The sequence below is a fragment of the Takifugu rubripes genome, unplaced genomic scaffold, assembly GCF_901000725.2.
Source record: "Takifugu rubripes unplaced genomic scaffold, fTakRub1.2, whole genome shotgun sequence".
NCBI classification, from domain to species: domain Eukaryota; kingdom Metazoa; phylum Chordata; class Actinopteri; order Tetraodontiformes; family Tetraodontidae; genus Takifugu; species Takifugu rubripes.
This window is the reverse complement of record NW_021821633.1, coordinates 1585019-1602126: the sequence shown is the minus strand read 5'-3', so window position 1 is coordinate 1602126 and position 17108 is coordinate 1585019. Positions and strand designations below refer to the sequence as shown.

General features: G+C 43.7%; 1 pseudogene; it reads left to right on the top strand.

Annotated features, from left to right (window-relative positions):
* Nucleotides 1-2349: 2349 nt before the first annotated feature.
* Nucleotides 2350-17108, top strand: part of LOC101073789 (cGMP-dependent protein kinase 2-like) — a 43674-nt pseudogene continuing 28915 nt past the window's right edge.

Sequence of the window (17108 nt, the reverse complement as noted above, 5' to 3'; positions counted from 1 at the left end):
GACCTTTTCGTTTACTCCTACACTTCTGTATGAGTCATTCAGATTTTTGTGCATGAATTTGAATGCAGAATTATGAATTTGATGTATGACAAGAACTCAAGTTTTAGCATCGCAGGAGCTAATTCAGCCCAAAAGGGTGTATCAGAGCTACTGCACATGCTCACTGGAACCCATCTCTTCTTTCTTTGTCATTCTTTTTGGGTTTGAACTCACCAAACTTTCAAATATGAGAAGGTAAAAGCTGAGGAGAAGGTTTTTGACTGGTCTTTTCACTTTGTCCTAATGAGGTTGGATGCATACATTAATCTTCTGGAGAACACTCTAATGCTCACAAGAAAAATAATAATCTCATCCAAATTCCACCCATTAAATAATGTTTGTGGTCCTGGCGGTTAGGGTTAGCAGCTAGTTTCTGTTCATTTTATCTCCAGTATTTTCACCTGCAGGACAGGAAGCTTCAAATAATAGTGTTTAAAAAGAAATGACATTATATTATATTATAACAAATTAACAAATGAAGTGTGGTTTATTTTGTTAGGTTTTTGTGCGGTGATTAAAAGTACTAACTGGAGAACTAGGCTTAGGGTTAGGGTTAGTGGGTTAGGGTTAGGGTTAGTGCCGTCCAAACCAGTAGTTTAGGGTTAGGATTATGATTAGGGTTAGAGGGTTAGAGGTAACTACTGGGTTACGGTTGGGGTTAGGGTTAGGGTTAGAGGGTTAGGGTTGGGGTTAGGGTTAGGGTTAGGGTTAGAGGGTTAGGATTATGGTTAGGGTTAGGGTTAGAGTTAGGGTTAGGGTTAGAGGGTTGGGGTTAGAGGGTTAGAGGGTTAGGATTAGGATTAGGGTTAGGGTTAGGGGGTTAGGGTTAGAGGGTTAGGGTTAGAGTTAGTGCCGTCCAAACCAGTAGTTTAGGGTTAGGATTATGATTAGGGTTAGGATTATGGTTAGGGTTAAGGTTAGAGGGTTAGGGTTAGTGCCGTCCAAAACAGTATCTTAGGGTTAGGGTTAGGGTTAGGGTTAGAGGTTTAGGGTTAGGGTTAGAGGGTTAGGGTTAGAGGGTTAGGGTTGGGGTTGGGGTTGGGGTTAGGGTTAGGGTTAGAGGGTTAGAGGGTTAGGGTTAGGGTTGGGGTTAGTGCCGTCCAAACCAGTATCTTAGGGTTAGGGTTAGGGTTAGTGCCGTCCAAACCAGGGTTAGGGTTAGGGTTAGGGTTAGGGTTAGTGCCGTCCAAACCAGTAGCTTTACCATCAAAGACTTTTAGAGGCTCTCAACTGGCTGAAGTCTGCAGAATTCATAAAGGAGCCTAAATGAAGCTCTGTTGAAGCATTCAGATTCACAATGTCCATTTTCCTGTCATGACCCAACATTGGACTTTAAGCCTTGCTGAGCACGTCTCTGTGGTCTTTGTCTGACATGTAAGTCCTCCATGTGGTATCTTTGGGGGGATGTTTAATGGAAAGGAAGGGGAAGGAAAGGCAAAAAGTAAAGAAAAAGTGGTATGCAAGGTCAGATCTGCCCAATGTCCATCGTCCCTTCAGCAAGCACATCACCCCGTCAGTTTTATGGCCACTTGATAGCAGCGATGCAACTAAATTAGGGTGAATCACACAGTTTAAACCTTCTCAAATTCCAGCCATCACAGCAACATCATGACAAACATAAAATAAGAACATAAAGATGGTTAAAAAATAGAAAGAGTTTTGATCCGAGTGGTTCTGTAGATGCAGGATTTGTTTTGGTTTGAAATTGTGGGCATTATGCAGACAGACTGAAACCACATTTCCCTTGGTTCCATTGCTTTGATATATTTTGATTGTGACTCTAAAAACTGTACATTTGCTACTTTTTTCTTTCTGAACATTCAAAAGAAATATGACAGCTGATTTATTTCTTTGTTGTTTGATTTATGAGCTTCCACAACGTTGAATTAAGATGTGACCTCCTACAGCAGGTGAGAGTGTCACTGCCACGGTCACATGTGGTTACCTGTAGAACTTTGATTTTTGCTTTCCTAACAAGAACATTTGTACTTTTTATAATCCAACGAGTGGCAGCTGTCATCACTGATGGCAAACAGTAAACTCTTTGAATCATTTGTCATATAATCATTGTCAAATAAAGAATCCTATTTTTGATCGATTATGTTTCTTGTTTTTAAATGTGTGAGTCTGTCCGTCTTAAATGGTCTTTTCATTTGCACGTGTGTGTTGACAAATGTTCTGTTCTGATCCTGTGTCTGCTCTGTTTGGGGTGTGTTGTGCTCCGTTTGTCCGCTAGGGGGCGTGAGCGACCCAGCTTTGGTGCTGCTGCCTCCACAGCTGCAGCTAATCTGCAGGTCTCTCAGCTCTCAGCACCAGCTGCTGGCGTCCTCAGTGTTGTGGTAAACGTGCTCAGGGTCTTACCCCCTTTTTGAGATTTAGATTTGTAATCTTTTATTCTCTTTCATTGACCTTGAGCAGGTCACCACGTCTCCCTCCTTTGGAGAAGGAATCAGCTGGATTTTTCCCCCCGCAGCGCTCGAGGCTTCTTTGGTTTCCAATAAACCCTTTTGAGACCCAGTTGGCTGTTTCCTGTCTGCATCTGGGTCCTGGTCAAACAAAACCTTAAGAAGTTCTCAGCCATTCAGATCTTAGCGAAGGTGAATTCTTTTAAGCTTTTAAAGATGTTCCAGCTCTGATCCAAGAAGCTTCTTCACTTCTAAACGAACTGGTGCCTTTTTCTTTCTTGACTGGTTTACTGAATCCTGTCGCTGGTGGTCGTTGGTCATTTGCATTATTAAAAGGTGGATCATCCTGGTCATCATCTCATGTTGGCTGGGGAATCTTCCTGGCGAGGGATCCCAGCTCTGGAAGCAGCAACTGGTGCCTCCTCCTGTATTCAGGGAAGGTTTTTCCTACTTGAACAAAGATGCTTTTCTAAATTTATTTTTAAACTCCTTTCGAACTCCTATTGCTGTCTTCAAATGAGCCTCTCATGGCCAGTGTGTGTTGTGCCATTTTTTTTCTTGTTTCTTTCTCTTGGGGGTGAGGTGAGGTGAGGGTTGAACGCCTGCTCCAGTCAGGAGAGTCATGTGACAGATCAGCTGGTCCAAACCTGCTAGCTTGGAGTTGTCGGCCTGAACCTGGAGGTGCCTGAGGAGCATGTTCGTTAATTGATGTCCAGGCGTAGATACTCTGCTGAAATCTACATGGGGAGACACTTATCACACCCCTATTTTCTTCGTCTTCATTTCTAATTATTTTGTTATAGCTGTAAATGAAACATTTGTTACATTACTGTTAAAGTAAACCTTAAATATCATTTTTCAACTTTTATAGTATCCTACAGACAGTCCCAGTTTAGGAGCGGAGACGAGTGTATATGTGATTAAACATAACTATGCTTTCAGATTACTTTACCTGTTCCACTGCTAGAAAATGAACGTATAGAATAACAGGAAAATAATCACAATTGCCAGGAAAGTTGCAGGTAATTCATAAAAAGCCAACTGCTCATCTGCCAGCCGAATGGCTCCATCAGTCAGAAGAAATACCTGAGGTTTAACAGCCCAAGTCAGGACACATTGCAATGCTAAATGCTAAAGGGTTAATGCATTTAGCATTAATAATCAGATTAAACTTGAAGCTGGTTGACAGAAGGACGGGGAAGTTCAATGGTCCCCGCTCATGAAGTGGGCTTGTCTGTACGTAGACGACTATAAAAGTTCAAATTCATCACATTTAAGCCTTAATCTAACCTCACTTTCTCATTTTACAATGTAGAATATATGATGTAATTTGTTTTTTGGGCTTTTTATTGCAGTCTGGGGATGTAATAAGCTGCTGCCTGAGGCGTGGTGGTGAGACCCAGATGCCCCGTCTGTCCAAGTGGTTCAGCCACGGAGCCCACGGCCCAGTTCAGAGGTCTTCTCACAAAGTGGCATTATATATAGAATTATATTTTTGCTCTAAATAATTTTTTTTAGTGAAACCTGAGTTTCCCTCATGAACTCTAATTTGGGGTTTTCACTAAAGCTGTTTTCTGAAAGGGAACCCAGACCATTTTCTGTAGGACTTAAACCAATTTTAACTTTTCAGGGTTCAAGAACATGATGTGCACGAGGACTATGTACTCAGTGCAACTGATTGTTTATTTATTTTTTGGGTTTCTTTGTTTTCAATGAATAAAAACATAATATAAATTAACTGTGAAAAATCAAGTCTGGCTCATGTCAAACATCATACAGCCACCAGGGGGTGCTACTCTCTATTTTTCATAGTCAGAGAGTCGTATTGGCTGAAATGTTCCACGATCCCTCCCACTCTACTTGCATTTTGTTGTCCAGGGAAAGAGAGCCAGACCTGAATTTGGAAAGACTGAAATGACCAGTGTTTACTCAGCACTGCAGGATTATGTCCCTGGGACAACCTGTACAGCAAGTAAGAAAGGAGTTTTTTCTAATGAATACCTTCTGTAGAATTAAGCATTAGTGATGGCAATAGGTCACAGAAAGATAATGTGAAAATGTAAAAAGTAGAGTCAAAGAGCTGCTCTAACAAATGTCATTAAGAATCTTAATTTGCATAACATCTATTATATTATGCTTTTGTTCTCATTCATGTTGCCTCGGGTTTTCTATGCTGCTGTCAGTACCTTGTTCTAGTAGTAATAGTAGTTCTAGTCGTACTAGCAGCAGAGCTTTGCTTCCCCATTGTTTCAGAAAGCTAGTTAAGTTGAGCTACGGGACATTCCTATGGTTGCCATGGGCAATGGTTCGATAAAAGTCCTTCGGCCTGAGGAGAACAGCTGTTTGGCCTCTACCAACAAAGACGCGGACATCAATGTCCTCAGGTAAAGATGATTCCTGTGAATGATTCCTCTAAAATCTCAATACTTACTTTGTGACTTGGATTGTGTGTTCATTTGGCCCCATTGTAAATACTGGAAAAGAATTTCAACACATAATATAATAATACATATGATAGGGATATTTATTTAGAATACTTACAGTTATCCTGCTGTTATTTCATATAAGCGAATTTATTGATTATTTTTCATTGGTTTATCCGTTTTGTTTTTTTTACAGTCGTTTTGCTCTATAACTCAGTCTTTTATAATTTTTCAGACTGAGAATTAACCAGCTTGAAGCTGAGCTGGAATGTCGGGATCAAGAGTTGCAAGCACAAAAGTATCAGTTACATCAACTTCAAAAGGAGCTTGAAGCCAAAATCTCCCAAATCGACAAGCTCCAGGATGCTATTGGCTACACCCATGACCTCGGTCATTCACCCCCACTCGCCAGGGTCCCCCACCACTCCCGACGCTTCAGCGTCATCAACCAGGGTCCCAGTCAGTTCCATAGGGTGGCTGTGGAGGTTCACCGCAGGCTCAGGGCAAAAGAGGGAGTGTCAGCAGAACCAAACTCTGGGAGCTTCTGTCCAGAGGCGAAGGCGGCCCAGGTCTCCAAAGCCATCCACAAAAACTCCAGGTGAGTTTACATTTATACCTGCGGGTGAAACAAGCAGCTGCAGAGGAAGATATCAGCAAACAAGACTTAAAATCAGAACATAATTTAGTCATCATCAGTTCACACATTCAAAACAATCAGATTTACTCAAAAGGCTTAAAATAAATATTAATAAATACAATATTGGATCCACATCTCTCTCCTTAACGATAATGATATCTGCTTAATGGTTGATGTTGGAAGACATCAAAACATCTCTGGTTAATGGAGAATGTCATTGTTTTGTACTGTCTCCTGCATCAAACACAAATGTTAGCATGTGACAAAAAAATAAAGTAATGAAGCCTAACAAAAGGCCATGAGATCTAAGAGCAGGCCTGAGTCCTGATGAGCTCCAATTATACAAGCATGTTGCTGCCTGCCTCTCCTCGAGGCTCTGCTGTTCCGCTCACAGCTGTTGAATGAACATGTCATCTGTGTGATGTGATAATCAGACACACACACCAACACACTCAAGGAAATCTATGCACACTCCATTATTGGATGAGCATACAGGAAAAAACCTCATCCGTGTTGGATGATTAAGGAAGCGTATTGCTGTCATGGAAGAAAATACATTTTGGATCCCTATCACACAATAACATGATAAGTATAAAGTACAAATGTAATAATTTCATCTATAGGGTGCTGGTTTTATTCTTTTACCCTGCAATGACAACAGGATTCCTTTAATAAGAGGAAGAAGTCCCATGGGATGTTTCACTACTCTGAGTCACAACATTTCGAGGTTAACACATTTAAACTGCTCTTGGAGAAGACTCCAGTACCGTCCTGCTTATCATTGAGGAAGGCCGCTGTCAATTTCTGCAACCTATCAACAGTTGCGACTCTGTGGTTCTGGGCATGTGCGATAACCTCCTGTTAAGTTGTTCATTTGGCCTTAAACATAAAGATTGGATAATCAATTAATGAAATACTGTATATGAGGATACTTAAAAGCAATGGTAGCCAAAGTCAACCAAGCAGAAGAACTTGACAGAGCAGAAGATGTAGAGCGATTTTTCTCTACTGTCCGCTCTGTCTCTGGGTCCTCTACCAGAGTCTGAGGGTTCTGCCCAGGATCTTAGCTGTTCCTGGACTGTGCTCTTCTGGACAGAGATCTCTGATGTGGTACCTGGTATCTGTTGGAGCATCTGCTCAGCTTGGGTGTTACTGCCCCTAGTAAAAAAAATGGATTTATATATAAACACACACACGTTATCTAGCGCATATTGTAATACATAATACTGGCCTTTTACTTCCACCCTAGAATAAAGAAGTTCATCAATGATGCCATCATGAACAATGACTTCCTGAATAAACTGGAACCTCAGCACATGAACCAGATGGTGGACTGCATGTTTGAGAACGTTTACACCGAGGGACAGCTGGTCATTCGGGAGGGAGAACCTGGAAATTATCTCTATGTACTCTCAGGTCACTTTATGATTTTGTGTTTTAGAAATCCTGGTCATTAGCTTGAAATCAAGCAGAGGTGTGGGGTGGTATTAAAAGGATTAAAATAGCATAGCATAATTTACATTACATTTGATCTCCTTAAAGTGAATACTGATAAGATACCTTACAGGTACTTTTTAACCGTAACTGTAACTGCACAACCCATCATCAAAAAACTGCAGGCTGGTGGCAAACAGGAGCAATACAATCTATTGCACTCTGAAGATCAGGACGCACAACACACAAAGACACATTAAGAGCCCTGGAGGCAGGACAGCCCCAACGGGGGACCTGGGCCGGTAACAAAGCCTCGCCAACTTAAGCCTATCTAATGTTGCGCGCTCGCTCTCTTCACCACTACGGACCGGTGCAGAGTCCGCAGTAATGCGGACTCTGCACCGGTCCGACTGTCGATCTCCCGCTCCATTCTTCCCTCACTCTAGAACAAGACCCCAAGGTACTTGAACTCCTCCACTTGGGGCAGGATCTCCTCCTTGACCCAGAGAAGGCACTCCACCTTTTTCCGGTTGAGAACCATGGCCTCGGATTTGGAGGTGCTGAATTTCATCCCAGTCGCTTCACATGCGGCGGCGAACCGATCCAGTGATAGTTGGAGGTCACGGGCCGATGACGCCAACAGGACCACATCCTAACCCTAACCCTAAAAAGCAGAGACCCGATCCTGAGGTCACCAAACCGGACCCCCCAACACTATGACTGCACTCCATAAAAGTTATGAACAGAACCGGTGACACAGGGCAGCCCTGGCGGAGACCAACCCTCACCGGAAACAAGCTCGACTTACTGCCAGCAATTCGGACCAAACTCTGACACCGATCGTACAGGGAGCGGACGGCCCGTATCAGCAGGGCCGACACCCCTTACTCTCAGAGGACCCCCCACAGGACCCCCCGAGGAACACTGTCAAATGCCTTCTCCAAGTCCACAAAACACATGTGGACTGGTTGGGCAAACTCCCATGCACCCTAGAGGACCCTGGTGTCCACCAGCGGGTTCGGGCATTGCCGCCACAACAGGCACCAACCACCTTGCAGCCACAGGACCGGTCAGCCGCCTCAACAATGGAGGCACGGAACATGGTCCACTCGGACTCAATGTCCCCCGCCTCCCCCGGGACATGGTCAAAGCTCTCCCGGAGGTGTGAGTTGAAGCTCCTGCTGACAGGAGACTCTGCCAGGCGTTCCCAGCAGACCCCCACACTTTAAACACTTTAAATGGGCCATCGTATCTGGTTGGAGCAGCGAAAGGTGTGCATCCTAATGCACAAAAATGAAATGATCATTGGCAAGCTCCCCCAGCACAAATGAGCTTGAGAAACAGTGGTGGACCAGAGTTGGATTATGAGCAGATTCGGACAAAGACCAGGAAAGGAAAAGGGGGCCTAAACCTCTGCTAAAAAGTCCATCAGAATATGGAGGGGCTGCCCAAAAAACAACTCTGCAAGCATACAGGTCCTCCTTAGGAGCTGACATCGTCGGAGTATCACTCAAGGCAAACGATCCACCTAGTTAACGTCCGAGAGCGAAGCATGCAATGATGTCTTGCGCAACCAGCTTCACCAACATCCGGACTCCTGGGTGCAACAGGGAGTGAACCATGTCAAAATCTCTGTGCCAGGCCATTGGTGCGATAGGACAGTGGCAACCCATGGAAATGTTGGAGAGGAAAGTAGAAACACCTTCTAGTACCAAGGCTTCCTCAAGCTTTAGGCCTGCACAAGTGGTCTTAAGCACCAGGATTTCCCCAGGCTGGTCGGCAATCCACCTGTGACAACCTTGACAGACAACCAACCACAGCGTTGGCCTTCCCTGCCAAATGCATAAACTCTGAGATGGCGCTGAAGGCGCTGCTATCGAGCAGACCGTGGCTCAGTTACCTTGGACATAGCAAATGTTAATGGTTTATTGTTGATGTAGACTTTAAAAGAGAAGGGAGAGAAATGGTTATTGCCAGGTACAACACCAACAACTCCCAACTGAAAATGCAGTACTCGCTGCTCGTCCCGCAGTTTATGGCTAAAAAGTGCAAGGGGTTATCACACACTGACCACACGCTGCTCGACCAGTGCCACCACGCCCCATCTGCTGCATCGGTCATAAGAGCTATGGATGCCTGGGGCACAGGATGTGCTAGCAGTGCCACATTTGCCAGGGCAGGTTTATCTCCAATTAAGGCCTGGATCCAGTCAATCTGGTTATTGGCCTTCCATAGCCTAAGGGCCCCATCAACTGGTTGCAGGAGATGGTCACATGAGGAGCTAAAAGATTGTAGAAATTCACCATGCCCCCAAACTCCTGCAGGGCTTTAATGTCAACCTGACGAGGGAAGTCTGCCACCACCTGTACCTTAGAAGGCAAAAGATCCCCACCTTGCCTCATCTTCTTAGCCGTTTATCCCTTTTGAGGTCATGGGGAGTGTACACAATGGGCTTAGGCAGGGTATACCACTGGATGGGTCGCCAGTTCAGTACCTTGCTCAAGGGTACCGGACCAATGCTCTGAAGGTGTTTCTGGCACCTCCCCTACTACCAGAACACCTTCCATTTTTTTGTCTACCCTGGGGCTCGAACCTCCATTTCTCAGCCTAGTTCCCAGCAGACTGAGCTGTCAGTGACCCCGGGATGAAATCAGTAACAGGCAGTTTACAATAGAATTTTGCCAGGTTGACAATTAGGCCATGCTCTTGGAGATGCTGAACAACCTGTTTAAGGTGCACCGGATGCTCATCAGCTGACAGGAAGCCCAGCAAAACTGAAACGTTTGCGGCACTTATTTCTTACCAAAAGGAATGTGCAGAAATGTAAAGAGCCTGAAAGGGTTAATTACGGTGGTCTTACGAACATCCTCCATGCACACAGGAACCTGGTGATAACAGCGCACCAGATCCACTTTAGAAAAAAATCACGCCCACTAGGTGAACAAAAAATCCTGGATGTGCAGGATGGGATAACGGTCATGCGCAGTGATGTTGTTCAGGCGCCGAAAGTGCTGCATGGCCACCAAGACCCATCCGCTTTGGGCATCATATGGAGGGGTGAGGCCCATGGGCTGTTTGAAAGCACAAACAACACTGGTGGGGATCAAAAGTTCTACACCATGCTTAACAACCACAGCAAAAAATGCAAGTGTTTTCAGCGATGGAAAATCCACCAGCAAAAGCTAAAAATCATTACCTGAACTGTGTCCATAGAAACAAACAATCGCATACCTGGTACCAAATGTCCCAATAGAAGACCCATTAGTGGCGCTCAACTGTGGGCCACTCGAGGAAGGAGGCTCTTCTGAGAGGCAGAGTCCACCAGGAATTATCTACCATACCAGGAATCCTTTACAAAAAGCAGCTCCTCCTGTTGACCAGCACCCAAGGGTGCCACTGAGCGCTGGTGAAACCAGTCGGCTGTTAGAGTTGGGGCAAGATGGCCAAACAAGAGAGACTGTCTTCTGTTACCTCAAACATGTTCAATGCGGGCTCACCAATGTGGCTGGACAAAGAATGACTCCAGATATGATTTTTTGTTGTCATCTTTATGAACGCAAAAATCAGAATGAAAAGAATGAATACTAAAAGTGGTGAAAGGGTGCGGAACATGCCCCCTTCCCATAACCCTCCTGGTTGAGTGGTACACACGTGCCTGCCACAAAATCAGTATTGACAAGAAAAGGAATTCTGCAGTTTGCTTGGCTATAACACCACCCAATATAGTAATATGAAATAAAAAGTTGCTGCAAATATTTACATTATTCGTGTGCTACTCCCACACCCCTCATCTGCTCTAATACCCACCTCAGCTACTCTTGATTATGGGTCCAAATTAAATCTTGGTTTTTTTATTTGTAGAGAATATGTGTATTTATATATATATATATTATATACTGTATATACCAACACCAACATGATTTGTTTTATGGCTCAACTGTTGGCTTTTTCCACTGCTGCAGAGGGTTTACTGGAGGTCATCCAGAATGGGAAGCTTCTGGGGGAGATGCATGCTGGGACAGCTTTTGGTGAGCTGGCCATACTGTACAATTGTAAGAGAACAGCCACTGTTAAAGGTGAGAGAAAGCTACAGTTGCTCTACTCGTATGTACATGTGAGTGTATACACCCTTTATGCTAATGTGCATTATAGGACCATATGATAAGCATGTACATGAACATTGCTGCAGTATTCATCAAGGAAGGATTGTTTAAATTAACAATGAGGAAATCTTACACTGTGCGTGTGTTTTATAGCTCAAAGGTTTTTTCTGTAACTCTGTCTGGCTCAGTCACCTTCGAGGAAGCTCTAATCATTTTAAATGAACTTCCAGATGCAGACATAAAATAAATCCTGTTATTTATATGCCACTCTTACTATTACTCTATATTATGTTATAGTATATTATATTATTACTCGAGTAATTTTCCTTCACAGGTGATAAGAATACATGACTTTAATTAGTTTACCAAAGCGTCTCTCATCCAGCTTTGTCCGAGGCTCACATCTGGGCTCTGGATCGCCAGATGTTCCAGACCATCATGAGGCAGACGACACAGGCCAGACATGAGGAGTACTTCAGCTTTTTGCGCAGGTACTTGATGTTGATGAAGGGTTTCACTGTTGTGTCATTTCAGGATATAATGAATGGTATCCATTGGATGTGTCATGGAAAATAATGTGCTTTCCTTTCCAATAACTCAAATTTTCCTGACCACATGTATGAAAAAGTTGTAAAAACAGAGGTATAGCTGAAGTAAAAATGTATATTACCGTATTTTCTGGACTATATGTCGCTCCGGAGTTTAAGTCACACTAGCCAAAAAATGCATAATAAAGAAGAAAAATAGATATATAAGTCGCACTGGACTATAAGTCGCATTTTGGGGGAAAATTTATTTGATAAAATACGAGACCAAGAACATGCATTTCATCTTGAAAGGCAATTAGCATGGATTAGCAATAGGGTTACGGTATGCTAACGTAACAAATTCAGCTACATGACCCACAACGAACTGAGTACGTGTCTGCTTTGTTAACGTAACATATTAACAGTTATTCAGATAACTATAGCATAAAGAACATCCAAGCAAGTTGACCAAAGAATCAAGTCTAGACGAAGCACCACTTCTTCTTCTGCGTCGCTAAAGGAACTTGTTCCTCAGGTACACACGCCTAGAACGCCCTCTGGTGGTTGTTAGTGTGAAAGTAACGAACATGTGAAATTCTGTAATAATGTATTTATTTAAGTCGCTCCGGAGTACAAGTCGCACCCCCGGACAAACTATGAAAAAAGTGCGACTTATAGTCCGTAAACTTTTCTGTAAAGTTTACAATTAATTAATACCCAAAGACGTTTCAGCTCTTATCCAAGCAGCTTCTACAGTTCTAGATTAACTGGTGGGAATCTCAGAGTTTACTGAATGCTGTCATTAGTGGTTGTTGCTGGTGTTTGTAATTTATATTATTAAATGTGAACGATTGTGAAACTTCTTGGACAACAGTAGCAACTGGTGTCAGCCACCTCCTCTGTTCAGTCAGTACAATTACATGCACAGCTTAATCCAGCTGTGCTAAGAACTCGTCTTTGGGGTCTTGGGATTAGTTCCTTGTCCCATTTTACATGCAATTTACAAATTTGGATATGTGATGGAAATAAGTCCTCCTCTTCAACACAAGGTGGTAATATCCTCGTGATCAGGTTGATTTCGAGAGGCAAACAAGAAGGCCATATGCTAATGCTGGCTTTGAATGGATATGTGAAACATGCGTACATGCATTACCTAGTTTCAACCAAGATGCCATTGCATGATTCATCAAACCAAAACAATAATATATAGGCTCCAAAGTGGAATGTTTCCAAAATACATTCATTGATGCATAAATGTAAAATGGAGCGGTTTCAGCAATTCTGAGCATGCGGAATATAGCTGCAGGCAACTGAGCCTTTGGGAGTTGCCAAGAACCATGCATAGGTGTAGAAGAAGAATATTCAGTAGAAGACCCATAGCAATGATGGCAGATCCGAGGGACCTTTTGGTGCTCTCCAACATTTTGAACACTGCAAGGCTTCTTCTGCCACAGTTGGAATCCAAACACCAGCATCTGGAGCAGAAGAGACAAATTTGTGCTGTCAAAGCGGGGAGAGGAGGGGAGAGGAGAGGCGAGGAGAGGAGAGGAGAGGAGAGGAGGGGAGGGGAGGGGAGGAGAGAGGAGGGAGGGGAGAGGAGGGAGAGGGGGGGAGGAGAGGGAGAGAGGAGGGAGGGGAGAGGAGAGGAAACCATGACCCAGTGGGGTGACAGAGGTGATCATGTTTCCAGACCCCGGCAGCCTTGGCCTATAACAGCATAGCTAAGATGTGACCTAACGATTAGATAATTATTTCTACATTATTATATATAATTATTATATAACCTAATGATTAGACGACCCCCTAAGTATGATAATCTGTCTGTCTATGATAGTAACTGGAACTACAGAATTAGTAACAATAAGCTTTTTCAAAGAGGAGGTTTTAAGTTTGATCTTAAAGTGGTGATGGAGTCAGCCTCCCGTACCTGGACAGGGAGCTGGTTCCATAGCAGGGGGGCCTGGACAGGGAGCTGGTTCCATAGCAGGGGGGCCTGGACAGGGAGCTGGTTCCATAGCAGGGGGGCCTGGTAGCTAAATGCTCGGCCCCCCGTTCTACTCCTAGAAACTCTGGGAACCACAAGTAGACCAGCATTCTGAGAGCGGAGCGGTCTATTGGGCTGGTAAGGTGTCACTAGCTCCTCCAGGTAGGATGGAGCTAGGCCTCTGAGGACCTTGTAGGTCAAGGTCAGAAGGGTTTAAAAATTATTCTAAATTTAACGGGCAGCCAATGAAGCGACGCCATTACAGGAGTCATGTGACCTCTGTGGTCAATACCTGTCAGAACTCTGGCTGCAGCATTTTGGATCAGCTGGAGGCTTCTTAAAGAGTTGTTTGGACACCCTGATAATAAAGAATTACAATAGTCCAGCCTGGAAGTAACAAATGCTGGACTAACTTTTCAGCATCATGGTGGGTCAGTAGCTTCCTGATCTTTGAGATGTTCCTCAGGTGGAAAAAGACACTTCTAGAGACTAATTTAATGTGTGAGTTGAAGGAGAGATTTTGGTCAAAAGTTACTCCTAGATTCCTCACAGAGAGACTAGATGTTAATGAGATCCCATCTAGAGTGATCATGTGATCTAATCTATCCCTGAGAGGTTCAGGACCAAACACCGTGACCTCAGTTTTTCCTGGGTTAAGGAGGACATTTGAAGACATCCAGGACTTTATGTCTTTAAGACAGGTCTGGAGCTTCCTCTGGTTTCAAGGATAAATAAAGCTGAGTGTCATCAGCATTACAGGAAACTCTCCAGTATGTAATGAAGTGACAAATACACTGATAAACAGTAGCCCAAAGGCACCACGACCTACTGGACTGGCATGTGTTCTACAGTGTTTTGGCATCTCCATGTTCACATTGATCATAGATCATAGATTTCCATTACGTTGTCGTCCACATGGAGAACTGTTATGTCACCAATATAGAAAAACGTTGTGTAAACAGGCTCTAACATTAGACTGTGAGGAGAGAACCGAGACGGCTTAAGAAAAGGAAAGAAAATCAGCCCTACACTGTTCTCTGTAACCTGAGCCTTTGTCTGGAGAAAGTCCCTGTCCTGTGGAAGCGCTCCTGTGAGATTCTGGTTCCTAAAACTGCAGACATTGAGGATCCCTACCACTACAGACCCGTCACTTTGGTACCTGATCTGATGAAGCCTGTGGAGAGGATCATCTTCAGCCACCTTCGGTGGGATAGCTACCACTGCAGTTTGCCTAAACAATGGAGTAGATGATTCAGATCTACCAGCTGCACTGGGCACTGAATCACATGTGGGCTCATGTATGCACAAAAACATTGCAAACACACTTTTCCATGCTCACTTTCAGATTTATCAAGAGTACATTTCATGGCTGCCATAGGCATATTTCTAGTACTTTTGGGCCACTCGCAAACCAAATAATTGATCCTAGGAAATGTTTAATGTCAATTGTGTCTTTGTGATTACATGAGTAGATATAAAAGTATGCGTGCTATGGTGCAGAAAATACCATCAACAACAATAGCAGCTTTGGTGCTATTAGAAGATATTGCCAATGGAGCCGTGGAGAGAGAAGAGGTTTACAGGGACCAAGAGGATTTTTTTTCTTTAATTAAGGACGATGACTGGATCATCAGCCACTAAGGATTCCCAAGGACAGTCATCATGGCTGACCATACTGGGCTTCCTAGCAATGGAGTGATTTCAGCCAGAGTTGGCTAAATGATTGGGACTGAGCTAGTCAACACTGAGCAAAGACATGCCAACCTTCTGGGATGGGACTAGCTAGCCAAATGTCAGGCACATTTATTAAATCCCCATATACACTGCAGTTGAAGAGGCCAACACAGAAGTAAAATTTGCTCCAAGTGCTGGCTTTGCTAATGTAATTAGGGGTATTGACTGCACACACAGTACCACAAAGGCAACATCTCAGGATGCATTTCTTTATGTAAACAGGAAGCATTCTCATATGGTGAGCCAGAGTTAGTATAGGAGACACCGGTAAGCCCATGGCATAGATGTGCTTCAGTTGGAATTGGAAATGGTTTTTGGTAAAAGAGAGGCAGAGCAGAGTACAAATGTGGTCTGGGGATACTTGAGTTCTGTTGGAGAGTGTTGTCCTAGAAGAGTCTTCTCCTCGCTGTGGCAAATGATTCTGAAGTTGGGATGCAGGTGAACAGGGAGGTGACATAAAAGAAAACCATGATTTCCTCTGTCTCTAATTTGAGGGTGCTTTACTTATCAGTAGAATCCTGGGAGTTCTCAACATCAAATTCAGTTCTCCCAACTAGCGGAGCAATAATGGAGACCAGGTGTTGTTGTAAGTACTGGAGTTACTGCTGCTGGGGGGGTGCCTTTCTTATGGATCTTGGGTGTTCATAGATACAGAGAGATGGCCACCCACTCCTGGTAATCCGCGGGCAGCCGCTGCCCAACAGTTGTCTTCGCGCGTACGGAGAGATGCCGCCTCCTCATAAAGCGAAAACACTAAGATTGCTTGATTGCCATTTTCAGCCGCATATTCGATGGCTTGCAGTTTAAAGTGAGCCTCATTCATACGCGTCTCGCTTGACTGGCGCCATTTTAGGGGATCCTTATGCGTAGGTGTGCCGCTAATCGATTGGCGGAGCGTTTACCGTAGTGCACCCACCAAAGGCGCACAGCAGATTTTGGAACTTCACACATAAGGCGCACCATATTATAAGGCGCACCGTCGATTTTTGAGAAAATCTCAGTGTTTTAGGTGCGCCTTATAGTCGTGGAAATACGGTAGCTGTTATTTGGGTACCAATTTAGTATCCTATAGATGGCCAAGTCACTGAGAAGCCTTGCTATGTTGTTGGTATTAAGAATCACAGTGCAACCACATTTGTCTTTGGGTACAATAATGATGTTCGGATCTATTTTAGTGTTGTTACTGCCGTCTTCTCTCGGCTATCCAGGTTAGAAGATGATGTTTTGGCACTAGCAAGTGATCCTGATACCTCCACTCGAATATATTCTGTTTCTGTTTGAGTTTGTTGTGGTGGATGACTGATTCAGTAGTGATGAGGTGCAATTTTTTTGTGTGATGGCAAAATTCAGCCCCTTGGTCAGAATCTCTTTTTCTGACTGGGTAATGGACCTTTTTGTTTAGATTTTACCCAATTTTCTTGATGGCCTGATGTCAGTGTGTTGTGGTTCTTGTTCTTCCATGTTAGTTGTTCTCTTCTGTTGTTATTGCTCTGCCTTTAAATTTCTGTTGGCAGTTCTTCCTCTTGGACAACACTAAAACAGATCCCAACATCATTATTGTACCTAACTAACATACCTTGAGCCTTTATATTTGTTCTTGTAGCACCTTGATTTGTCATAATTGCTCACCTGTTGAGTGCTGTATATGCAGGGTTACATTAACCCTAACCCTATAAACTGTTGGCAGTTGTTCCTCCTGGAGTGTTGGGATAATTGGGCCCTCTCTTCAGCATCTATGTTTTTTTTTTTTTTGTTCAGCTCCATTAAATGAGAGGTGAATCAAGAAACTAGAGGAAGTCCAATTGAATTTTTTTTAAACTAG